The sequence below is a fragment of the Halichoerus grypus genome, chromosome 13, assembly GCF_964656455.1.
Source record: "Halichoerus grypus chromosome 13, mHalGry1.hap1.1, whole genome shotgun sequence".
Lineage (NCBI taxonomy): Eukaryota > Metazoa > Chordata > Mammalia > Carnivora > Phocidae > Halichoerus > Halichoerus grypus.
The window spans coordinates 7,506,919-7,533,464 of record NC_135724.1 but is presented as its reverse complement, the minus strand read 5'-3'; the positions used below and the strand labels follow the sequence as shown (position 1 = coordinate 7,533,464).

The 26,546-nt window shown below is 42.9% G+C and overlaps 1 protein-coding gene across 6 annotated transcripts in view; it reads left to right on the top strand.

Moving 5' to 3' along the window:
- SOCS6 (suppressor of cytokine signaling 6) overlaps nt 1-26,546 on the top strand; it is a 156,728-nt gene that overhangs the window by 85,875 nt on the left and 44,307 nt on the right. For 2 of the 6 annotated variants that reach the window (XR_013443251.1, XR_013443249.1), the window contains 3 exons: nt 2,471-2,566; nt 11,836-12,681; nt 13,932-19,047. The exons of 1 other annotated variant lie outside the window; for it this stretch is intronic. The gene's annotated coding sequence lies outside the window, so the exon portion shown is untranslated. Of the gene's footprint in view, nt 1-2,470; nt 2,567-8,488; nt 8,994-11,835; nt 12,682-13,931; nt 19,048-26,546 lie in introns of those variants that run through there. 3 more of the 6 variants (XR_013443253.1, XR_013443250.1, XR_013443254.1) reach the window with 3 other exon arrangements.

Genomic DNA, 26,546 nt, shown 5'->3' with positions numbered 1-26,546 from the left:
TCATTTGGCGTTGTCCCTGGTGATGTGGGAGCATTCCAGTTGCTCCTCATCCTCGCCAGCGTCCCCCCCCCCCCCATTCCAACAGACGGGTGGAGGCGCCTCATTGTGCTTTTAACTAGCATTTCCCTAGTGGCTGGTGACGCGTGCATTTTTAAATGTACTTATTACTACCCGCATAACCTCTCTGGTGAACTGTCTCAGTTTCTGCTCATTTCTGAGTTATATTCTTGCTGTTGCGTTTTGAGGGTTCATTATCTATGTCTTTGCATATGTGATTTGCAAACATTTTCTTCAAGTTTTGTGCCTTGTCTTTTCATTCTCTTGACAGTATTTTCACAGAGCAAGTTTTTAATTTTGATGAAGTCCCAATTTATCAGATTTTTTTTTTAGCTATGAAATTTACTTAAGATTGTATTATTCTTTCAATGTGTTGCTAGATTCTGTCTGATAATGCTGTAAGCTTCATTATTACAATACTGATCTGTATTTGAATCTTAATTTTACTTTGTTTCTGGTGATCTACATTTATAATTCCTTTATCCTGGATGACTTCATCCCTTAAATATCTCTACTGCAGATGCCTACCCTACTTAGTTAATGTTTACCTAACTTAAACCTATATTAATTCTTTAGTTTAGCCTTTGGTCTTGGTTATGTAATCATTTTCATATTCTTTACTTTTTTCGGGACTTTTAGTCACTGGAGAAAATTGCAGTTAACAAATTGTGAAGAAAACCAGTTTTCTCTAAAAGTAACAAAAGCTATTAGTGAAAAACCACTGGTAGATTTCACTGCTAAGTCCGTGTGAGACAGGGGTTCCAGCCCAGGCTCAGAAAGGCGCCCATTTATTAGGAAAATGTGGAAAGTCCCAGTGAGGAAATAACCCAAAGCAACTTACTCAATGTCGTTAAATTCAGTAAAAATTAATAGGACAAATTTAGTTTTGTGATCATTCAAAATATACTAAAAATCAAATTTAAAATGTTATTAATTATGCTTTATATCATTAATCTCCAGGGGAAATACCTGAAACATCCCCATTTATTAACTGTGCAAGAGGATGCTTGTGAGTATCAGTGGAGTAGCAAGGCTCCGATGGGACTTTTGCAGGGCAAAGGGCATCCCAGACTTCCAGAATTTTCCGAGTCTCCTGACCTGTTTAGAAATGGAATACCGACAGTAGGGCTGAGGCTGGGAGCAATTTTCTTACTAACACTGGAAAATTATTGAGAGGTGAACCCTGCTGCTAAAATACTATACAAAGTATAAATACTAAGCAAATACTACCAACGTAATTAAATAATCTTTAAAAAGTTAAACTAATGTCTATGTAGTAATATTCTAAATTCCCTCATCCCAAGAGGTTGTTAGGAATACATGAGAAGTGCTCCCCTAAGTGATGGAAGGGGTCTAGGTGTGGTTAGAGAAGTCATTTAAAGGATCTGGCGCCGTGTCACAATTAATTTCTTAGGATGTGCCAGGATCTGGCCTATGCCCTGGGGGAAACATAGATTAAAAGTGGCCAGTTACAGTGTAATGGAGTATCGATGGTCTAACATATCTGCTTCCTGAGAAGGTGCATTAGTTGATCTTAAGGTCAGAGAAAGATTGTACTAGATGACTAGACACCACAGTGCATGAGGACAGGGTCATATATGAATTCATTTAATCCTTATTAAACTCTCAAGGAAACTGAGGTGCAGAGAGGTTAAAAACTTTTCAAGGTCACAGAGCTAGTGAGGGGGAGCTAAGGTCTGAATGCACACTTCTAACTGCGTTAGTTCTAACTCCCCTTAGATGAAGAGTGTAAAGACATATAGTAAATACTCATTAGTTTTAACTACCATTATTATAACCTTGATCTTAAGAAGTGTTTCTTGAAATTCTACCTCCCAAATACCTGTCCCTTGAATTTTCCTATTTCCTTCTAAGTCATCAGGTTGCTCAGGCTTCTGTTATTTTTGACCAGGGTCATTGCAGTGGCCTCTGCTTCCAACCTCACCCCTTCCCATCCTTCGTCCATGGGGCAGCCCATCATCGTGCTAAAATGCCAACTTGATTTCATCTGTCTGATTCATCAAGCACCAACAGACAACCAGTCAATAATTATGGGATGAATGGATGAGTGCATTAGCTATAAGACTTCATTGGCCATAGTCTCTCCTCCATTATGTAGTGCTTAGATGAACCCTACCCCATTAGACTCTCCATCTCATTTTTTCCAGCTTCTTTTGCTAACACTTCCTTCTTCCAAGCAATTAATTTTTTCAATAGTTCATTCAGTCCATCAAGTGATGTTGTGGATGTAAGGGTAAAATGAAGAGTAGGGTTCGTAGCATGGTTTGACGGGGTAAGGACACTTTATACCCTTCAGTTTCAAATTGCTTGCAAATTGTAAGTAAATGATTACAATTAATACTGGTGTTAATCTCATATACTTAGATCAAAGCCATATTTTTTTCTCTCTTAGTTTTCTTGCTCATCTAATGGCTGTAAAGTTTTACCACACCCGTCATGCCCACTGCTCTCCACATCATCCTCATCCGGCAGCCGTCATGTATTAAAGGTAAAGGTTTAGTGTTTGACTCTCGAATCCTTGCAACCTTACCAGTTCACTCACTGTTATGGACTGAATTGTGTCCCACCTCCTCCCAAATTCATATGTTGCAGCCCTAACCCCCAGTGTGACTATATTTGGAGAGGGCCTTTAAGGAGGTAAGGAAGGTTAAACAAGGTCATAAGGGTGGGGCCCTAATCTGGTAGGATCTGTGTCCTTATAAGAAGAGGTGGAGACACAGAGCTTACTCTCTTCTGGAGAGGAAAGGCCATGTGAGGACACAGGGAGAAGGAGCCATCCCCAAGCCAGGAAGAGAGCCCTCCCCAGAAACCAACCTGCACCTTGATCTGGGACTTCTAGCCCCCAGAATGGTGAAAAAATAGATGTTAGTTGTTTAAGCACCCCCAGTCTATAATACGAGGACAGCCTAAGCAGACCAAGACACTCGCTATGCTGGGAGGATCAGGAACCCAGCACTTCCCCCTTTCTCCTCCTACTTCTGAACCCTGGGTCAGGGCTGTGTTTTACCTGGAGCCTGATCTTAATCACGGGGCTTGAAGGAAGCCAGCAAGAGACAACAGTGATGCTTGTGTTTCTAGTGCCTGGAAGTCTTGGGATTTCCAAGATTGAGGAGGGAACGAATATAAATTAATGGAGCAATGGGAAAGAAGAAAGAAAATAGTTGCTTAGTCTGGACACTGGGGCACAGAGTCCCCATCCACAGACATGGTGCTCTGATGTAGGTTTCCCCAGACTGGGGGCTCCAGCATCCTGTGGTTAGGAGAGGTCTCACAAGTAAAGCACCAATTTTCTCTCTAGATATTTCTTCGGATTAAGACACACATGGATTTACCTTTTGAACCAGTCTTAAGCCGAAGACAGTATCAGGGATAACCTTTCCTTTATAGTATTTGCTTATAATTTTACACCTTAGAGGCAAAGGGAAAGTTTTCATACAAATAAGTTTCATTCAAGAATATAAAATCTAGGGGCACCTGGGTGGCTCAGTCAGTTAAGCGTCTGCCTTCGGCTCAGGTCATGATCCCAGGGTCCTGGGATCGAGCCCCACATCAGGCTCCCTGCTCCGCGGGGAGCCTGCTTCTCCCTCTTCCACTCTCCCTGCTTGTACTCTCTCTCTCTCAATAAATAAATAAAATCTTAATAAAAAAAAAGAATATAAAATCTATCTGTTTTTACCCGGGGAAGGACTGAGAAGACAGGAAGTCTCTGGTGAAGATGGAGTTGATAGAGTAAACTGGAAATAGGAACAGAAAGTGAAGGCTGGTGGAGGGGAGAGTGTCAGAATGCAGACCCTCCCTGCTTCGACGTTGTCGCATCCTGTACTCTGAAGTTCACGGGAATGCAAACAAATAAAAATGGTATAATAAGTATTTTCTATCCTTCTTGGTCGCATATGAACCTTAGCAAGGACTGTAGTAATGAGGTAGGAGAGAAAAAATTTCATTCATCCTGCACAGTCTCCCTGACTTGGTCAGTGGCATCCCCAGACCTGCACCCCGATTCAGTGTTTCAGAGTGTCCTCACCACCACCCTCAGTCCCCTGTACCCAAACTCAACGTTAGGCTGGTCTGTGAGCTCAGATTTAAAAGCCTTAAACTACCACCTGGACAGATGCAGACACGGGCTGGGTCCTGAAGACATGGTTGAAGGTAAAGGCAAGGCGGTGGGGCCTTGCCATGGAAGGCTGGATAAGGAGGACCTGCGGATACTGTACAAGTCCACTGGTAAAGAATTAATTATACCTCTTTCTCAAGACCCCTAGGCTCTTAGGGTGGTTTCTGGTTTTTTATACCCAAACCCCACCGGGGACTCGAGTTACTCATCGTGGGTTTGTCCTGGATGAGGCAGCAGATTGACTTAGTGATGTGGGAGCCAAGGAACTTTCCAGAGCCATTCCAGGCTGATTTTCCCACAGGGGTGCTATCTGGGCTCTACTGATGGAGTCACCCGGTGTGGCCCTCCCATTCCCAGGGAAGGGAGGCGACAGCTCTTGATCTCAGACTCACCGGGAAGCAAACTCAGCATTGCTTTTTCTCTTGACATCATTTCCGAATCAGCTTTCGCTTAGTTTTGAGCCCAAGTTGTGAGTAAAAAAGCCATCAGGCTGAGGAGCCTCGGCCGGCAGAGCCCGTGTCTAGGAAACTAGCCCCCCACGAGGCAGAGCAGGCTGCTGAGTGGCAACCAGCACGGTGCGGCGGCAGTGTGACATTTGATTGTGCTTCGTGGCCCTCCAGATGTGGCCGCCCTTCCCTAGGCACGGCAGCAAGCAGGGCTGTGATCCTGGTTTAGCATCAGGGTCGCTGGGCCCCACACACCGCCCTGGGGGTGATAAGGACAAGGCAGCCCGAGGACTGCAGCCGAGGCAGGCAGGAAGTCCCAGGTGTGCACCGGCGGCTGGTCTGAAACCCAACAGTACCCACTAGGCGATTAGAGGCCCGCCTTCCAGAGGACCCCGAGGTCGGCGAGGGCCACCTCCGAGACTCCCAGTCCGTTGTTTCTCCTTCCCTCTTTTACCCCAGAATTCAGCTGTGTAGCAATGACAAGACATTGAGGGCCAGGCCTCTCTCTGTGTTCCTGGTGCTGAAAGACGAATATTGCTTGCTTACGTCTTGATTATTTTATTTCATGAACCTTTTATGAGCATGTATTAGTGCATGGCATCACGACGTAGGCAAAAGATGTATGTAGTTCACCTGCGCCGAGAGACGTTAAAAGAGGTTGCTTTACATAGAAGAACAAATCAGGAATTTCTCAACCTGTGAAAATTCTGAATGCGGAAAGTATATATGTATAGTATGAAAAATGTATTCACTCTGTGAGAAATTCAAACAACTCAAAATGTGGAAAATAAAAAAGGGAACGACCCCATAATGCCTCCCTCCAGCCACAGTTTACAGAGTATATCTTTAAAACCTATTTTGGGGGCGCCTGGGTGGCTCAGTTGGTTAAGCATCTGCTTTTGGCTCAGGTCATGATCCCAGGGTCCTGGGATCAGGTTGCTCGGCAGGGAGCCTGCTTCTCCCTCTGCCCCTGCCTGTCACTCCGCCTACTTGTGCTCTCTCTCTCTGACAAATAAATCAATAAAATATTTAAAAAAAAAAAAAAAACAACTAATATACTTTGGAACAATGATTTGGGAGCTTTCTGAAAACAGAAAATGTTAGACATTCAGAGGACATGAAAGCATTGTCATTCCAGTTAAAGAAAATAATCTTAAAAACCTCCCCAGATTTTATTTTAATATTTCACTAGAAATGATTATTGGTTAACTGATATGTGAGATGTGTATCAAGAGCAGCTCTTGAGAGCTCAGGTACGTTACCTGCAGTCCTGCTGGGATGGAGTGTGCTCTCCGAGCGGAGTCCGTGAGGCTATGTCTGAACCATTCTGCTCTGAGATTGCTCACTCAGGTCAGGCCACCCGCTGCAACAGACCTTCTAAAACACAAGCCTGCAAGCACCCTCAAGCTTGAAATCGGAGAGCTGATTTCCCTTGACCAATAAAGCAAACACTGGACGTGATGGCATCTAGTTTCCTGAAGTCTGAGAGACGCTAGCAGGGCTGGACTCTAAGTGGCAACACATTGATCTGAAGGGGCAAGAGGTTCCCTTACCCACAGAGCTGGCTGAGAAGGAGGTACAGACGTGCCGAGTGGGTTCGGGACTTCCCCCACTGAGGAGACCACCTAAACAATGACGAGCAGGACATTTAAGCAGAGGTCATATTTGGAATAGTTTTGTAAACCATCTTAAGGAATGCCCTTATTCTCTCCGTTCCATCTTTCTAGAATGCTTTTCCTCGGTTTGCCTGTCAAAATCTTATCCATTCTTTAAAGCTGAGCTTCGGTCTTGTCTTCAGCATGTAGTCGTTGGTAATAATACTTTTTCCCTTGTTCTTTTTGTTTATACACTTGCGGCAGCACTGTGATTACAGTGAATTGTTAATTTACCCATTTCCACCCTTAAGAGCAAACTTCTTAAAAGCAAAAATTATTTATCTCTATAGATACTACATGGTTATTAGTTCAGTTACGGATAAGAAGAAGTTCAGTAAATACCTATTGAATGAATACATCTAGCAGTTTCCACAAGAGAATAAGAATAATTACGTTGATTTAAAAAAAAAAAAAATACATTGACTGCAATAGTTGGACGCATCCACAGAGACAATTTTTCTGGCACTAGTGTCCAGAAAATAGGAAATCCACGGTCCACATCTCTTCGTGTCCCTGCTCTCATTTATACCTGCTTCTCCACACTGCTGAGTCGTGGGAGCAAATCTTTTCTACTTCGTTACCGCTTTTACCTTTCTTCCTCATGACCGATAATCCGTTGGCCAAGCTAAATGTCCATTGTCTTTCCATTTCCTGTTTGCTTTCTTCTTCCAATTGTGCCTTCACGCACTCCGATTTTGGCCTGCCTATCAAGATTCATGCTCCCAACTGTAGGGCCTTTTTTCTCCTTTGCACAAATACCTTTTTAAGCAAGGATCATACTTCTTTGGTAGCTTTATTACAATCCAGTAACACCCAGGTATCTATTTTCCTTATTGGAAAAACAGCATGGCCAATGGATTCAGCACTGACTCCATATTCAATGACTAAGGATCCTAATTTGAAATATCACCTGTTTCAAACCTGACATTTTACATATAAGGGATCTGAGATCCCACCTGAGAAGAAACGACAGAAAGGCCAGCAAAGCAGCTTCTATAGAGTTGCAGAGTCCTCCCTTCAGAAGATACCAAGCTAATGTACTTCCTTCTTCCACTCTTTACTCCAATTTGCTTATCAGGCAACCATCGGTTTTATCATTGTTCCTTCATTTGGAGACAGAACTAGTAAGTTTTGGTCAAGCCCTATGATTCATTTCCTTACTTTCAAGCAAGGTCATTGCAGTACCCATTCAGAGGTCTGCCAAGTGCTGCCCCTGGGGGGAGGGGATGCAGCCTGTGTCCTCTCAACCTAAAAGAGCTTTGGTGGGGCAATGAGTCATTAATCCCCTAATGCCTTTTCCAAGTGCATATAAAGCTTACAGTTGGTTAAGTGATGGGACAAGGTGTGGAATGAAGGTTGGCACCAGTCTAGGGGAAAGAAGTACATTTCCTTTTCCAAAGTAAAATATTTATTTTAATTGGCTCACAATAAATAGTAGGGTGATTGTAACTAACAAAAGAGAAGTGCACTTTGGAGAACAGGCATAGTAGAGCAAAGGGGAAAAAAAGTGCATAGAGATGGAAAAATTTTGCATCAATCTTTTTTATGACTTAGAGCAATTTTATAGGATTATAAAATTTGCTGGAATTAGTAGCTTAGTAGAGTAATTTTGAATCACAGAATTTCAGAGCTAGAAGATAATTTACAAAATAACAAACACCCCCCCCCATATTGTAGATGTAAAAAAAAAAAAAATGAGGTCAAAGTGTTGAGACAGGATAAGTTTCTCAGTTCCTTTTGTGTATCTGTGATTGAAAAGTTTGGGTGAATCACAAATCTTGATTGCCATAGCCTCTAGAATGATCTACAAACAGAGAAGAAGCTGCACCTTTCCTAAGACTGCTGGGGTTTGCCCACACTCCGGGTATCTGGGCTGGGTTAAAGGACAGCTCTCCTCATGGTCCTCTGTGCTCCCAAAGAAGCATCAAAGTTATCAGGACTTCTAGATAGGTGGGAGTTTGGGCTCTCCAGACCCTTCTGCATCTCTCAAACATTCAGGTTGGTTTTGAGCTTCCCAGGGTTCCAGAGATGCTCTGGAGATCTGGAATGTGGTGCAGAGGTATGGAGGTAATTCTTAAGACAAATACTTGTAAAACATAATAATGTGACTCTTCTGCTTAAAAGTCTTTGAAAGCTTTTCCTTGCCAACACTGATGGTTTATTATTTTTAAAAAGATTTTATTTATTCATTTTAGGGAGAGAGAGAGAGAGCGTGCACACATGTAAGCAGGAATGGGAAAGGGGCAGAGCGAGAGGGAGAAAGAACCTGAAGCAGATTCCCCGCTGAGCACAGAGCCCGACCCGGGGCTTGATCCTACAACTGCGAGATCATGACCAGAGCCGAAACCAAGAGTCAGACGCTCAACCAACTGAGCCACCCAGGCGCCCCAACACCAGTGTTCTAAAATGTAGGTCTTATGATTATTTGGGTATGGTGAGGCCAACAGATCAGCAATTGCTACTGAACTCACAGTTCTCAAGAGGAGGGGCCTGCCTCGTCACGCAGGGCCATGCAGGGCCACGCAGGGCCACACTGGGAAGAGCAGGGTGGGTCTGGAGCCAGTGGGAGCCATGGTGGAGGGTGGGCAGCAGCTTTTATGGTGGTTTCCTCAGGAAAGGCCAGGCCAGGCAGGGTAAGCAGGCTAAGAATTGGCTTGTTCCAATAATGTCAGTGGGCTCTGGGGTGCAGAGGTTATGTCCGTCGTTGGTACCTGCCCTTTGGGTGATGAGGGCAGAGTCGTACAGCGTGGGCTGTAAGAGCCACAGAGAGGAGGTGGTGGGTGGGGGTGCTCGGCTTGGTTGGTTTGTGTGGGAAAGGTGAGCTTGTGTCGGTCAGCAGGACCTAGGTGCCGGAGCATCCAGAATTCCGAAAATAGAGTTGCTACAGCTGGTGTTTGCAGGAAGGGGCAGGTGCTCTGGAGCAAGAGGGCGCTGGTGCCCATTTCGGGAGCTGCTGCGTGTGGCACTCCGCGGGCAGCACGTTAGTAGATTGAGCCTTAATCTACTAAATGAGGGGAATCCTGCTTTAAAGAAACCTGTTAGTCTTCATTTAACAGTTTTGTAAGCTTGTTTAGCCATAACATTCTTTTGAAAAACATAACATATAGTTTTAAAGGTATCGCGAATATGGACTCATAGACTTAGAATCTGGACTTTGCTTTGGGCACAATCTGGCACTCATCTTCTCTCATGGGGTTTCTAGTAAGAACCATCCAGGCTGGTTTAATTAGGGTCAACATAACGAGCTTTCCTCTTTCCTGCCTCTCAGCTCTGCACAAACCGGTTTCCCCCTTACTCAGGAGTGTACCTCGTGCTCTGCCCCTAATGCAAGGCTTTCGAGCGTCAGCTTCTCTGTGAAGTCCTTGCCAAGCTTCCCAAACCCACAAATAAATGCTGCGAACCATGTGCTGGGTACTCTTCTAAGCACTTCAACATATTAACTCACTTAGTCATCGTGATAGTCCTAGAAGGCAGGCACTATTTGTATCCCTATTTTATGGATGAAGAACTGGAGATGCAGAGATGTTGAGAGACTTGTCCAGGGTCACAAAACTAAAGCTATTCAGGATGTCGTTGGCATCGCCTTAATGCTATTTGAATATTCTGTGCTATTAATTGATTAATGCTGTTTGAAATTTCTGTGGGGATTAGGTGGATACCCTCTGATAGACGTGTGTACATTAATGTGTACTTTAAATCAGAGGGAAGGAGTCTCTCTCTTTTAACATTCTGGAACTTTATTTAGACTGTTCATTCAGAATTTGTTCAGAATCATTTAAAAGGAATTTTAATTTACAGTTTACTTTGGCTTAGCAAGGTGATTTTCCGAGTCCTTCCTCTGAGGGAGTATAAGTGCATCAGTAAATAGGAATGCAGGGAAAATTTTAAAACCACTTAAAAACGCACTTTGTAATACTAGCTTTTATGAATGCACAATACCATCCTACTAACTCAGTCTTACATACTAATTACGGTGAACATTTTCAGAACTGTCTCAGAATAAGGGTTCAACCAGGAAAGCAGGACCAGTAGGAGATAGATACTAAGAGATTTATTGCAAGGAATCAGGTTATGTGATCGTGGGGCCAGCTGGTCACATCTGAAATCCACGGGGCAAGCTGGGAATTCTGGAACATTCTGAAGGCACTGTCCCCAGCCGGAATGTCTTCTTCAAGGAAGCCTCAGTCCTGTTCTTAAGGTCTTTCAACCAACTGAATCAGGCTCATCCAGATTACCTAGGAGAACCACCCTGAATAAGGCCAACTGATTATGGATTTGATTTGCATCTACAAAACACCTTCACAGCAACCTCTGAACAGGTGTTTATATAAGATTTTTAAAATTTATTTATCATATGAGAGAGAGAGAGAGCGGTACGGAAGGGCAGCGGGAGAGAATCCCAAGCAGACTCCACGCTGAGCCTGGAACCCAACACCGGGCTCGATCTCACAATCCTGAGATCATGACCTGAGCTGAAATCAACAGTCAGCTGCTTAACCGACTGAGCCACCCCGTCACCCCTAGACTGGTGTTTGATCAGATAACTAGAACCATAGCCTTACCAGGTTCATACATCAAAGGACTGTCCATCCCAAGAACCGTTAGTAAGCACCATGTTGTCCCTTTTATGTTCCTATTTGTATTTGAAAAGAAAAAGTAGTTTCTTTAGAAATATCCTATAGAACACGTAAGAGGTTTTAATCATTTAAATGAGCTTCCCATCAGTTGGCCTGAGGCATGTGACACTGCTTTTCTGTCATCTTCTGATCCACTTCTGCTCAGGCCCCTCTCTCTTCATGGTCCTGGTGTAAGTATCGCTAATTTCTATTAACCCTGAGCCTCAGTGACCTTATAGGGAAAAGGGAATCCTTACAGGTCCGGCCTCCTCGGGCTGATTGGAGGACTGAGCGAGTCAGAGGGGTCACCGAGCGGGTGTGATCGAGCAGCACACGGAGAGCTGTGCCCTCCTATAGTGCTGGTATTGTCCTCGTTTCCCTCTGGTTGACGTCTTCTGCCCTTGAGTGACAGAGGTTTTCTGCAGGAGACATCCAGAGGCTCTGATGTTACATTCAGAAAAATTTAAAAAAATGGCACATTTATCGATTCCTGTCGAATGCAAGCCATACCATTTTCCAAGTCTTGTTTTCCAGCATTATCGTTCCGAGGCTCTAGAGACTCACGGCCCTGGCGGGTGGTCTGCTGCGCTGGATTTTGAAAATTTCCTGTAACTTTGCTGCCGGGCCAGGTGGGTGGCCTGTCCGAGGGAGGAGCCTTTAACTGAGTATGAGCACTGAGTCTGTTCAAAGACCTGTCTAGGCATGAAGCCAGTTTTTGTCAGTAGCTTCCTTTTGACGTAAATACGTGTTTTATTATCATCTTGTTATGGAGGAAGATACTAAGAGGCAGAGAAAGGGTGCCTTCTCCAGCTTTGGCTCCAGAATTAATGATGCGATGATGCTCCAGATGTCTAGGCCCTCACCTGCCTGGCTGTGGATAAAACTGGCTCTTACTGAACACTAAACTTGCTCTCCTTTCTCGGTAGGCATCAAGACCCAATCCCAGGTGGGTTGGTCAGGAAAAACGCTGATTTTCTTCCCAAATTCTTTTCCCCTGGCGCTCTTGGCAATGGCAAGTAAATAAGATTCATTTGTCAGCAGTGACATTTTCCTCATTTGCTTTTAGAAGAGTGCAGCAACTTTTCTTCTGTGGAACAAAGTGGAAGTTGCTGCCTGTAAACAGAAGGCAAGGGCTTGCTGCATTACCAGAGGAATCTCTTTGCAGAAGTGCTCTGAGCTGGCTGGAGGCACCAGAGGGGAGGGGTGTGGTGTGGTGAGTGAGAAGGAGGATCACCTCCAGAGACTGTCCATGGTCATCTGGTATACGCTGTTGTCCCACACGGAGGAAGAGTTTGTCTTACGTTACGAAGTCTTGAAGAAGATCTCCCACCTCAGAGCTGCTCACTGTGTACATGGAGCCTACATGGTGGGTCCCCTTCCACTACAGGTGCCCTTCCCGACTCACATTTTAGCATCACCTGAGAGACCGTGAAGCCCTCAGGTGTGACCACTTACATCTGCTCCCTTGGGATCTCTGCCCTTCCTAGAGGAAGGTTCAAGATCATGGCCTGATCTGACATGGCAGGTGCTCAGCCAGTGCTGGCCGAATCAGTCAGTTCGTGGATCTCCTGCAGTAGGTTTGGATGGAATGGTTGGAGAAGTTAACTTCTTGGTACTTAAAGCTACTAGAAACAAGGATCAGAAATGGTTGTCCCAGGTGTAGGGCCCAATAATGGAAGAGTGTTTCTGATTTATATGAGAAGAGGATTCGGATGTGGACCAAGTACCGAGCAATGAGACTCATTTTCTAAGAGAAAGCCACTTCTCCTGTGGTGAGTACCTATTTTATGGATTTGGGGTACCATTACAATGGAATGATTTACGTATTGAGATAATGAAAATATATAATCCCACTTTTCATCTAAAGGCTGTTACTTAGGTTAATGATAACCTCCATCTAGGAGCTAGGACTAAGGCTGTGGATTCGGTTTTGAGTCAATGTCATTAAGAAGAGTCTGATGGTAGGTACCACAGGGAATAATCATGAGATCGAATCGTGATAAAGCCACGGTTTTAATTCTAATCAGAACAATCGATGTGTCAAATAATCTCAATAAGTTTTCAACACTCATAGAAATAGGGCTGAATTCACAGACTTAGACAATTTCCTGAATTCTAATTCAGAGTTTTACATACATGATTATGGCCCAAGGTCAGTAAATGGAGGAAATATTTTACCACCTTTAGAGTCTTTATCTTGTGGGTGGGTGATGTCTGAAAGCCAAAGTGGAACTCTCTTGCCGGCAGCCAATTAGTTCCTGAATTGTAAGGGAAGCTGCTGATTTTCACTGCTGCTTTTTTTTTTTTTTAACTGACAGATGAAATACTCAACATGTATTCACTTATTTAATTCCGGAAACACTGTGAGGAAGTCAGCACCATTCTCTGATTTTAAGAGAGAGAAGTGGAAGTGCAGGGGCATGATCACATTGCAATCACGTGGCAGCCAGCTGGCCCCAACCCCTGAGCTCAGCAGCCTGTGGTGCACTTGGGTCCCTGGTTGGAGTTCACATCTGGCCTATCAAGATATGTTCTTTCAGGGAAATTCTGAAAATCAGTGTTAGATGCCAGTCACATGTTGATAGCATATCATCCACAAACACAAAATTGGGGCATGCTGTGCTTACTTCATTGTTTGAAATCTGCATATAGGAATGGTTAAAATGCAGGGTGGTTTCTGAAACAAAACCCCGAAACCCAGAGAAACAGGATTCATCACAAAATCAGGACAAACAAACCTTGGTGATGTGGAGGGTTGGGGGACCCAGACTACCCCCGATCCCTGGCTGTAGCCTGATTTTCTCCCTCCACTTACAAATACTCCCTGACTTACAGTGGAGTATTTGCCTCTAATTGGGATGAAAGCATTTCTGAGCCTTTTGGTATTTGTTCCAATTCAGCCAGGCATTATTGACATCTTCCTGGAAATTGCACAATATTCTTTCATTTATTTTAACACTGGGATGTGTTTCATATGAGAAGACTCACTGTGTTTTTTGTTTTGTTTTGTTTTATTTTTAAGTTTCTGTATCTTCCGCCACCCTCCAAGTTTGGATGAATAAATATGAAAAGAAAGATATGAGGATATAAAATATAGAAAAATGACATGGATGTATTAGCCATGCCTAAATTAACTAATGAAGCATCTTGAAGTGTCAGTTCCACTGGGCTAGGTCATATTCATGCAGTGCAGCTCGCTGCATAGGAATTGTTTATTTTTCTGGAATGCATGTAGGAACCAAAAACAAAGGGTACTAAATAATAATGATTAATATAAACATAAGAACAGTTTCTAAAATCTGGGTTGGTTATAATATCCTGGGTGAGAGTTCCAGCAAATCTAAACAGCCGGCAGCAGGAATTTTCTATCAGTTTAGAAATATAGTCCTAATGGTTCATCACGTCCAGGGGGGTTACCCAGTAACACACGGAGGCAAAGTTCACCTGAAGAAGGAGGAAGAGTCATCTTGAGAGGGTTTACTTTCAACGCTGATTGGCGTGGAGCTCAGGCAAGCGACAGCCATCTTGCCACTTGGTATTAAATGATTCACTCCATCAGTGACAGAGGGCATGGAAATTGTGTCATACCCAGAGAGTACAAGTGGAGCTTTCTTAGGATGCAGAAATGCAGGAGCAATGTGGGCATTTAATAATATCATGAGTGGAGGGGTTTCACTAAGGGTGAAAATACCTCCCACAAAGTCTCCTTGTCAAGGTTGCTGACATGATTACATGCTTAACAAGAGTTCACTAATGACTGACCTGCACTGTACAAATGAAGAACCTTGGGTGGCCAACATAAGTCTGAAACAATAGTCAATCTCAATAGAATCCAAAAAAAAAAAAAAAAGCAAATAAAAATGGAATGTAATTTTCCATCTGGCAGAGATTGAAAAGGGACGATAATGGTTAGTGTCTGTGAGGGCATCAGGAAATATCAGCTCACACCTGCATGGTGCAAGTATGAACTGATAAGAAACTCATCTACTGCCTTCTCAGAAATATTAATATATAAATATATATAGCAGTATTAATTAAAGCTATAATTTCTTATTTTTATTGCCTAGGAACTACAAATGATAGGAACTTATATATCCTCATAGTAGGAAGATGGTATAATGGTTTATGGTATATCCCTACAATAAAATGCACTGTAGAGATTACAAATGAGAGTACAGATAGAAGAACAGTCAAGGCCTATAAGGATACTCAGAATGTATTTGTGGTGGGCAGAATAATGTTCCCCCAGAAGGCGTCCGTGTCTGCGTCTGGAACCTGGGCATCTGTTCTGTTGCATGGTAAAGGGCAATTAAGGTTTCAGATGGAACTATGGTGGCTAATTAGTTGAACAGGAGTTGGGAAGATTATCCTGGGCCCCATGTAATCACAAGGGTCTTTATAAGTGAAAGAGGGAGGCAGGAGAGTCCAAGTCGGGGTGATTCAGGGTGAGAGCAGCTCCGTTGACTGGTGCAGGCTGCGAAGATGGAAGGGGCCACAAGCTGAGGACTGCAGCTGCTTACAGAAGCTGGAAAAGGCGAGAAAATGGATTCTGTCCTAGAGCCTCGAGAAAGGAACACGGCTCAGCTGACACCTTGGTTTCAGGCCAGTGAGACCCATTTCTGACTTTTGGCCTCTAGAACTGTTAGCAGAATAAATTTGTGTCGTGTCGTCAAGTGCATGGTAATTTGTTATGGCAACAATAGGACATTAATACAACATTGTTAAGTGAAAAATGTCTAGTTTTGTAACATGTGCACTGAAGGATGAGTTAAAAACACACACACACAGGGGCGCCTGGGTGGCTCAGTCGGTTAAGTATCTGCCTTTGGCTCAGGTCATGATCTTCGGGTCCTGGGATGGAGCCCCGCATTGGGCTCCCGCTCAGCGAGGAGCATGCTTCTCCCTCCCTCTCCCTCTGCCGCTCCCCCTGCTTGTGCTCTCTCTCTCTCTCTGTCTGTCAAATAAATAAAATCTTGCACACACACACACACAGGGCAGAAGAGACTGAAATGTTATACAAAATAGCTAAATTAACTGTGGTTCTATCCAGGGAGGTGGTAATGTTACAATTGATATATTATTTTTGTATATTTTATTATCTGTATTTTCTGCAGTGTAAATGTAATACTTTGTAACAAGAAGAAATGTTATTTAAAGATGTTGCAGAGATCATTCAGTTCATGTTGCTGCAAGCTCTATTGTAAATTTGAGGTATGAATCCTTTACAGAGAAGCTTTTGTTTGTCATTCATTTTAAGATGGAGGTGGTGCTTTGGGGATCTTTTTTCTTGTAGGATAATATTTTTCCCAAATTATAGACAACTGGTCATTGATGGTCATGTAGAAGTCCAAATAAATATCTTTCACTAAAGGGTAATCACCAGATTTTTCAGTACATTGCAGGGAAATACTTTTTACTATTCCAAGTGTAGTCCCATATTTTGATAATGTTCCAATTCAATCTTTAAATGTTTATTGAATTCTTCTTGTGTACTGAGCACAGAGTCTGCTTGTTAAAATATTGCATACCACATGACAGTGATGATTATACTTTGTAGGAGAACTGAAAACAATGATTATCCTCTGTTCCATGAAAAAGCAGAACAGAAAAGTCCATGTACCTCTAATTACACATTTATAAAAAGAAACATTGCAAGATTCTCTTTATTTTGGTTCCACCTGTCAGTAAAATTTCCAGGCACTGCAGGTCATAGCATAGGGACCATGGTTTTCTCTGGAAGGCCAATAAAAGCAATAACAATGCGTAAGAGCAATACTAGTGGTTGATGTTGAGGGTCTAATATTAACATCAGCTAGGATATATTGAATGATTATTACTTTTAAGGGCTATATTCATGGCAGGTGCCATTATTATTCCAACATTTTCAACTGAGCCCTATAGAAGTAACTTGTTCAATGTCACACAGTTGATCACTGGAGAAGCAAATTAAACCAAATTCAAGTCTTCTGATTCTAAAGCCTACGCTGTTAATCATGATTATTCTCATTATTATTTTTTAACGATTATGTTATTTTTGTAACTGAACCAGATAAGTAACCCTACAACTCTCTGCAAGGAGTGCTTATAGCAAAATGGTTTTGGGCACTACCAAACTGGGGTTCTTGGCACCTGCCATGAATATAGCAGCGGCCCTTGGGCAGACTCAGACTTTTGAGAAGCTGTCTCCTCTGTTCTGTCATGGGAACCAAAATTGGCTGTTTTGTGGAGTCAAAGTGTAGGACCCCACAGCCACTGGCTTTCCCTTCTGTCTGGATTGTGTTTTCATTTGTTGTTGTTGTTGTTAAGATTTTATTTTTTAAGTCATCTCCACACCTAACATGGGGTTCGAATGCACAACCCCAACATCAAGAGTTGCACGCTGCACTGACAGAGCCAGCCAGGCGCCCCTGGATTGGGCTTTCATCTTTGCTCTCAAAACCCTACCCATTCTTGGGGCGCCTGGGTGGCTCAGTCGTTAAGTGTCTGCCTTCGGCTCAGGTCATGATCCCAGGGTCCTGGGATTGAGCCCCGCATCGGGCTCCCTGCTCAGCGGGAAGCCTGCTTCTCCCTCCCCCACTCCCCCTGCTTGTGTTCCCTCTCTCGCTGTGTCTCTCTCTGTCAAATAAATAAATAAAATCTTAAAAAAAAAAAAGATTCTCTCCCTCTCCCTCTGCCCCTCCCCCAACACTACACACACACACACACACACACACACACACACACACACACACTCTGTCTCTCTCTCTCTCTCTCTCTCTCTAAAAAAGAAAGTAGTTTTGATTCAGCAGGTGTCGAGGCCTAAATACCAAGAGAAGAGATGTTTTCAACCAGGACTATGGTGTACTGAGTCCTAACAGTTCTAATGTTACCCTGTTACTGGAAAGAATCTCAGCACCATTGTGGCCCTATACCAAAAGCATTAAAATTCTGTTTCCTTTTCTTTTGCTACATAGGACATTAGTGTGACAACTGGCAAAACTATTACAAGATTCCCTCGGATAGATGATAGTACTCTATCAATACTCCTTCCCTGCTTTTGATAATTGTAATGTGGTTAGTTAAGACTAAAGTATTTAGGAGTAGGGAGTCATTATGTCTGCAACTTACTTTCCAACCGTTCATAAAAAAATGTGCTATACATATTAAGACAGAGAGAATGATAGGGCAAATGTGATAAAATTTCAATATTTGGGAATCCACTTGACGGCTATATGGGTATCCCTTATACTATTATTGCAACTTTTCTGTAAGTCCGAAATTATTTCAAAAGAAAGTTTTTTGTTTTTTTTTTAAAGCCATTTGAGGGGCGGCTGGGAGGCTCAGTTGGTTGTGTCTGCCTTCGGCTCAGGTCATGATCCCAGGGCCCTGAGATAGAGCCCCGCATCATCAGGCTCCCTGCTCAGTGGAGAGCCTGCTTCTCCCTCTCCCTCTGCTCCTCCCCCTGCTTGTGCTCTTGTGCTCTCTCTCAAATAAATAAATAAAACCTTAAAAAAAAAAAAAAAAGCTGTTTGAGATCACATGTTTGCATCCTCCTGACTTAGAGCCAGATGAGGGAATTACCAGACCAAAATATAGTTCTGTTTCTCCTCTAAATGAAAATGTATGCTTGTATGAATTTCACAGCCTGGTAAATGATGCTAATTATGTCATCGGGAAGCCTGATTCAGAACTACGGAGACAGATCTGCAAGGTAGCAGGCATTTCTGATGTTTATCTGGAATTGGAGCTCACCCTCCCAGATTCCACAGTAATAGACGCCGTCCCGGAGTTCCCTCTTCTTCATCAATCAGGGATAAGTACCAAGGCTTTGCCTGACCAGCGATGTCTGACGAGGGTGCGTTCACAGGAGACACAGTCACCTTGGGAAAGACCAGCTTTGACAAAGAAGGCTTTAATGACATGCTTGCTTAATGGACCAGCGCAGGGCTGGGTCATTTTCCAGAACAGTGGTCAGGATTTTTTGACTCTGTAACAAAATTGTTCTTGGATGGAGTAAGGAGGGTAAGGAGGGTAAGAAATAACGCAACAGATTGATCACACTTTCATGGAAAATAGAAGATAAACATTGGAACAGCTCTTCCTAAATGTGTTCTAAATTGTGTGTTCAATCATCAATAAAACTGGCTTTTCCATGATTATCCTTGTGATATTACTGGTCTGTCAGATTTTTCTCCCACAGCAGACCAAGGACTCAGGGAATGACATTAACAGCTCACAGCCTGAACCTAAGCCGTAGTCAAGCTAAAAGTCAAGCATTTCTGCCAGACCCCTCGGGGAAACCTTTTCTCATGAGTAGCTCCAGAAAATAAGGGAGAAGAGAGTTGAGCCAAACTTGGTGTGATAGAAACGTCCTAGATTGTAGATTCATAGAGAACGGATTTGGACTTGAGTCGCTGTCTGTCACTCAGCCTCCAGCTCAGCCCTCATCCTGTTACATCTCAGATGCTCACTCGCCTTTTCCACGCATCTACCTTCCAGGTGAGGGCCTCACGTCTGGGGACTAAACACAGAAACCACTAATTTTACAAATCTGGGAGTGACACTGGAAGCAAAAGGAAGCAATTTTGAGGAACCATCACAGAAGTGTGACTTAGAGGGGTGGGTGAGGGTGTAGGTGTGTGTGTTGTGTGTGTGCGGGGGGTGTGGGTTAGGAATGCATGTAAGTGTGGGTGCGTGTGTGGGGCGTGTGGGTGGGTGTAGGTGTGCGTGCACGCACGTACGTGCTCCCCGCCCCATCGGATAGCACAGCGTCTCACAGAGCATGTGCACCGACGGCGGGCCCTCTGAGGTCGCCGCTGTGCAGGACTGGCTCAGCGGAGGACGAGTGCACTGGGCACTGGCCCTCTGGGAGCCCAGCTGACCTCACTGGTGGGAGCACCATGGCAGCAAAGAGCCTTTATACAGCACCTGAGCTTTGGAGAGGAGCCAGAGAGGAGGACCGCTCAGGGATATGTCCTTGATTATGTGAGACAGATGCCTTCGGGAGATTTCCAGTTTTCAGGGGGACGGAGATGCTGCAGTAATGAGTGGTGGGAGAAGCGGAGAAATGGTCTCTGTATTACTGCATTTTTTGACAGTGTACATAAAGTTGTGGATTAATTGGAAGGTTATTTGCGTTTTTTACCTTGCTAATTTATAAGGATGGTTGTATTTTTAAAATCTCAATTTAACTATGTATATTAAAATGAATTATATTTGACCACTACAATTGTACTCTTACCTATATTCATTGAATCGATGCAGAGATTCTGAAGCTGGGGTGTACATCAAAGTCACCTAGAGAGTTGTGAAAATACATATGCCATGATCCCATCCTTTGAAAGCCAGATTTCAGGATTTGGGATTAAATTAAAATAGCTATAGTTAAAATCTTTTAAGGAGATCTTAGCATTTATCTCTTTGTTGAGGATTAACAATAAGCAATATAATCCTATTATATAATATGACATTTATTATTATAGTTGTATATTTGTGCTTTCCTTCAAGTCTATAGTTATAATAAAATGTAACAGATGAAATCATAAGTAATTATAACATTGTCTTGTATTTGCTTTGCACTTTTAAATTTTTCAAAGCCGTTTACAACTATTACCCTGATTTGTTCCTACAACAATTACCGATGAGAGGAGTCAAAAATCCTTGGGCTGTTCCTTAGAATAGAGACATCATGGGGATAAGATAAAGCTTTATGCAAGGTACGGGCCCAGGGACAGTCTTATGGGAACAGATGCAGGTAAATATGTGGATTGTGGGCTGCGCTTAAAGGTAGTGTGGTTCTGGGCATTCTTCTGGCTTTTAGTAGAGATTGCCCCCGATTAGCTACCTGCTTGTGTCAAACTCTTTTATGGGAAAGTTATAGCCATTATAGTTATAGCCTTTTTATCATTGTGTTCTATAATTTAAAAGTATTTCCCAAACCCCTACACCTGCAGTCTCCTATAATTTCCACCTCGCACCTAACACCTTTTGAAATCAATTCACTTAAGAATCTGCCCACAAAAGTTGGTAATCCGGTTCCGCCAGATGGAAACCAGCTTGCCCAGGTGACCTCCATGTTCATCAGAAAGTCCAGAACTAATTGAGGATAGCAGCTCTGCCCATTTAGAGTATTTTAGTCCTTGTAATTTTAATAAGATTTAGAAGTATCCGCAGTTCCATTATTCCTCCTGGGAGTTGCTTGGCTGAGACAGATACTCTTATCACAGACTTTGCATGTTGTTGAAAATGCTCCCCTAGAATGGAAATGAATTGGACTATAATTTATAGATTTGGAGATGAATATTTTTGGATTCAACTTGTTCATTTCCCGTGAATATTCCCAAGGGAAAAATCAACAGACTTTGAACAATGGACATACAATCAGAATTGCAAGGGGATAATCATCGTTTAATCTTTTCTTTTTAAATTTTAAAAGCATTTGGCCAAATACAGTTTTGCTTCCATTATCAGTAAAGTCATGACACTCAATTGGTGTTATTCTATGTACATAAATCAACACACCCGATGATATATTACTTGGTACTTCTCTGTGTCACCCAGTACAAATTCAGTAATTTTGCTTTTAAGAGGAAAGGTTAGTATTTTGGTGTAGAAACAATACAGTTAAGTTTCAGAAGTAGAGGCATAAGTACATACATGCACACGCACGCACGCGCACACACACACACACAGTAAACATAAGCACTGCCTCCCTGCTTCCCCATCTGATCCTCCTGATTCTACCACTAAATGTCTTGTATCTGTTTACCTCTCCACCTTCTCAGGGCCACCTTCTGGAGCCCTGTACCTCTTCCTGATCACATGTGGATCTCCCTACTTCCATTCTTGCTGAGCCCCCACCCCACTCCTTTCCACAGTAGCCAAAATATTTTTTTCCCCTTTAAATGCAGATTGGATCATGATTCCCTCTATTCTTTTGGTTTCCCGCTGCAGCTGGGATAACCTCTGACCTTCTTCAGACCCAGGATGATTTTCTTTCCTTCACGCTCACCGTGCACCACCTGTGACCCGAAATACCGACAACGCACAGCTCATGGTCTGGATGGTCCTTGGTGCTTGAATGTCACTTCCTCTGGAAGGTCTTGCCTGGTCACTCTGCTCTTCTCTTTCAGAGCCTTTATCGCGATGTGTGATTGTATATTCCCCGATCTGGTTACTCATTTAACACTGCTCCGCAAGAGTTTCAATCCTTCTGTTTCTGTCCATTTCTCTGCCCAGAGCAATGCACGAATGAATATCCAGATGTTTCAGGTAAGAGTGGAACTGGGGCAACATGGATGAATCAAAAAGACACAACACATCCGAAAACTGGACCCATCGTTCTACGGGAATTTCTCAACAGGATAGTTATGATTTTTGCCCTATGTTTGAGTTGATCTAGCTCTCCTTCTCTCCGCCACATCTCTGCCCCCTCAATTCTACTCTTTGAATGAAGATTCGGCCAATATTAATCTCTGCTTTCATTGTCTACAATACAGCTTTTATTTTATTTATTTTTCTTTTTTGTGCATTTTTATTGAAATCCAGTTAACAGTGTAATATTAGTTTCAGGTGTACAATATAGTGACTCAACACTTCCACATATCACCTGGTGCTCATTAGAGGTGCCCTCCTTCATCCCCATCACCTGTTTCACCCATTTCCGCCCCCCCCTCCCCGCACTCCCCTCTGGTACTCCCGTTTGTTCTCTAGAGTTGAGAGTCTGCTTCTAGGTTTGCATCTGTTTTTTTTTTTTTAACCTTTGCTCATTTGTTTCTTAAATTCCACATATGAGTGAAATCATATGGTATTTGTCTTTCTGTGACTGACTTATCTTGCTTAGCATTATACCTTCTAGGTCCATCCATGTCATTGCAAATAGCAAGATTTCATTCTTTTTTATTTCTGAGTAATATTCCATTGCACATATATATTAAATATTCTTTTCTTTTTTTCTCATAGGTAGGGTCCATAGAGCTTTTATTTTTTTCTTTTTGTATCTTTACCAAGTGGTAAATGTGGTAATGAGTGGCAGGAGAAGCAGAGAAATGGTCTATATACTACTGTTTTTAAAAAATCCACATAAAGGTTGGCTTAATTGGCTAATTATTTGCATCTCTTACCTTGCTAATTTACAAGGATTGTTAAATTTTTAAAATCTGAATTTAAATATGTCCATGAGCATGTATCTGACCTCTTCAGAGAGTTAAGACATGGTTTTATTTTCCTTGGCACTGAGCTCTGAGTTAAATTGCACACTCATATTGAACATGTATATACATCAAATGGGATGCATGTGTTTTATTTACATATATATATTATTTTTTTACATATATATATTTCTCCCCTCTCTTATTGCTTTTGAATGGTGAGAATCCAAGTTCATTTTACAGGAAATATATATTTTTAACAAGTTTATTTTTTTAACAAGTTGAAATTTTTTAACATGCTGTAACCATCTGTCATTCAGTAAGTCTAAAAATCAGATGTATCAAAACTAACATTTTTTTTGAAGAAAATGTAATAATTTCTTAAGACCTTTATACCCCCTAAGGGACTTAGGGTCATTTTGCTTCGAAGCAACACTGACCCCCTGTGGCCAGGAGAATCTTAGAAAAAAATGTTTTTTTTTTTTCTTTTTACTAAGTTTTCCTTCTAATAATTTATCTCTCAAGGCAATGTTTGTTTTTCAGTCCACACAATTTATTTTAACAGTGTTGATATAGCCAATCTATAATTCTCTGTCACCGAGGCAACATTTAAGGACCCTGTTGTTCGTTGTCACTTTGGGAACCTCCTCTGCAATGTGCAGGGCCTCAAAGTGTAAGAGGTGCTCACTCTGAGCTTGTGGTTACCTCCAACATTTACTTCACTTTTCTCCTGTTCCTTCCATTTCTATATATGAGTCAGTTTTATTTATCTCAGGAAGGCCCTGGAGTCAGCTGCTCCTTATTTCTTTATAGCTCATTGTTCTCACTCCATCAATTTACTTTGCGAAGTACCTGTGTCTGATTCTCTTTCTTATTTCCATTTTCACCACCTTTGTCTTCAGCTTCTCTAAAGATAACAGCAGCTCTCTGGGCAACTTCTCTGATTTTGCTCCTTTAAAAAAAAAAAAAAAAGATTAAGGTATGATGGCCATACAACATTATATTAGTTTTGGGTATACCACATAATGATTGGATATTTGTATATACTGTGAAATGATCACCACCAATGTCTAATTAACATCCTCACCATCCATAGTTACAGAACTTTTTTTTCCTTGTGATGAAAACTTTTAAGATCTACTCTCTCAGCAATTTTCAAATATACAGTATAAGATTATCAGCTCTAGTCATCATGCTGCTCAAGACCTCCCATGACTTATTTACTTTGTACCTGCAGATCTGGAGCTCTTGAGCCCCTTCATGCCTCCCCCTGCCCTCTATCCACTGGGCTGTTCTCTGTCCACCTCTTTTGCTCTCCCTCCCAGAGCATCCTCCCCTCCTCGGAAGCCCTGCGCCAGGGTTCTCTGAGGACCAGCTCACCCTTGTGGGTCTGGGGTCAAAGGCAGGCAGGTGCTGAGAGTTTAAAAATGTGTACGACAATTTGACGGAGTACTTACGTGTATGTTTGAATCTAATAATAAAACAAGTGCATCTTGGGTAGTCATTGTCTTTTTTTCCCTGCATGTTCTGGAAATCTATTTTTGCTGTCCGTGGCAGGGTTTCACAGCCTCGCTGCTCGGGCTGGAAGGACAGGGCCCTGCGCCGCAGCAGGGGTGAGGAGCCCTGCTCGGCTCTTTCCCACTGGACTCATCTGTCCTAAACATTCTCTTTGGGGGTGTCATTTCCTTAGTCAAGGACTGCAATGTCTTCTTGCGTCACCGTGTAACGTATCTAAACTATCCATGGGATTTCTAGTGCATTTTAACTTCAGGCTCGCTGTCCAACATCCTCAACCTTGTCCCATTCCGCTGGTTCTCAAGACCTCTGCACGCATATTCCTTCAACTCCATTCTCTCTTTGCTTATATTCCTGAGCTGACCCCCCCTCCCTGGGGGTCTGGCCGAGATGCCCTCTCCTTCTCTGTGACCCCTCCAAATGGGACCATTGCCTCAGGGTCTACTTCACGTTTACTCTCCAGTTAGAATCTTCTGGTTATCCTGAAACACTACTGGTCTTCCTCCTACTCAGTTCCTGCGGCTCCCGCTTGCCGAGGGCTTTGTCTATGCGGGCACGGCTTTCTGCACCTGCGATTTCTGTGTACTGCCCCCCCCATTCTCACCCCAGCCTTACCAGCTAGTTTCTATGTTCATCCCCATTTTATGGATGAGGAAGCTGAGACGCAACGTGTGAAGTCCCATGCCCATGGTCGCGTAGGTTGTAGAGTGGATAATAGGCAGTCTAAATTGGGTTTTGGTTTCTCTGTAAGATACACGTTATGAACTCTAGTTTAGATGAAGACAGTGATGTTTGGTGTTCTAAGCCACAGAGCTGGTGTGGAACTGATTTGAGGCCATGTCGTTTTATTAGCTTCCTTGGGTTGCTGTAAGAAATTATTAGACCCTGGCTGGCCTAACACAGGAGATAGGCCACGGGTCTGAAATCGAGGTGTTGGCAGGAGTGACTGTTTCTGGAGACCGAAGGAGAGTCTGTTTTCTTCTCTCGCTTCCAGCTTCTGGTATTTGCCAGCCATGCTTGGCGTTCCTTGGTCATCCTTGGTCATCCAGGATGACCTCCCCTCGGGATATGTAATTAATAATATCTGCAAAGACACTTTCCAAATAAGGTTACATTTACAGGGACCCGGGGTTAGGACAGGAATATATCTTTTTGGAGGACACTATTCAACCCAGTATGGGGGTTGTCTACACAATCCACCTTCTTTTCATGCCTCGCTGCCTCCTGCCAATCACTCTGTCCCTTGCAATTCAGTATCTGAGGACATACCCTCCAGACTTGTAGCTCGGCGTTTCCCAAGGTTTAGTTTTATTCCAGCTGTTGGAACTTGCGGACCATGCTTTACCCATTACCTGCGACCCCTCCGCGGCTCTCAAGTGCACCGCGGAGAACAAAGTGCTCACGAGGGAATGGCAGGTGTCAGTAGGGTGAGACCTCCTTGGATGGGAGAGCTTGCCTTAGAATTCAAGGTCATAGCACGTGGAAAATTAGTTGACAGCTGTGGATAAAACCATCCTTGTGTGTAAGCAAAGGGGACGGTATCCCCCAAACATGAAAGGAAGCCAACTGGAAGCACTGGGCAAGGAACTAATAAATAGTAAAGCTCTACTGTGTACTTGGCCCTGCCCCCCATCCTACTGTCTTATTATTCATGCTTTGTTCACTAAAATTCAGAGCAACAGGAGGTAAAAAAAAGGATCTAAAATAGCTAAATTGCAGTTGATTTGGGGATAGTAGGTTAGGCTAACAAGGTTGAAGAAAAGCACTTTTGTGATGCATTTTGAAAACAATTCTTGAAAAATAATTGAACCTCAAGGTATCACAGATTTTATCAATCAAATAAATGCTTTTATGAAAGACAACAACCCAGTACTGTGCGAGAAGCTTCCTTTTTGTATTGTCACTCATGGGAAAGCTTTTAAAGCTAAATAATAAAACTACTCATAACTTTTAGTCTTCAGGTTTCAATGATCCTTTCTTCAGTGACTTTAGTT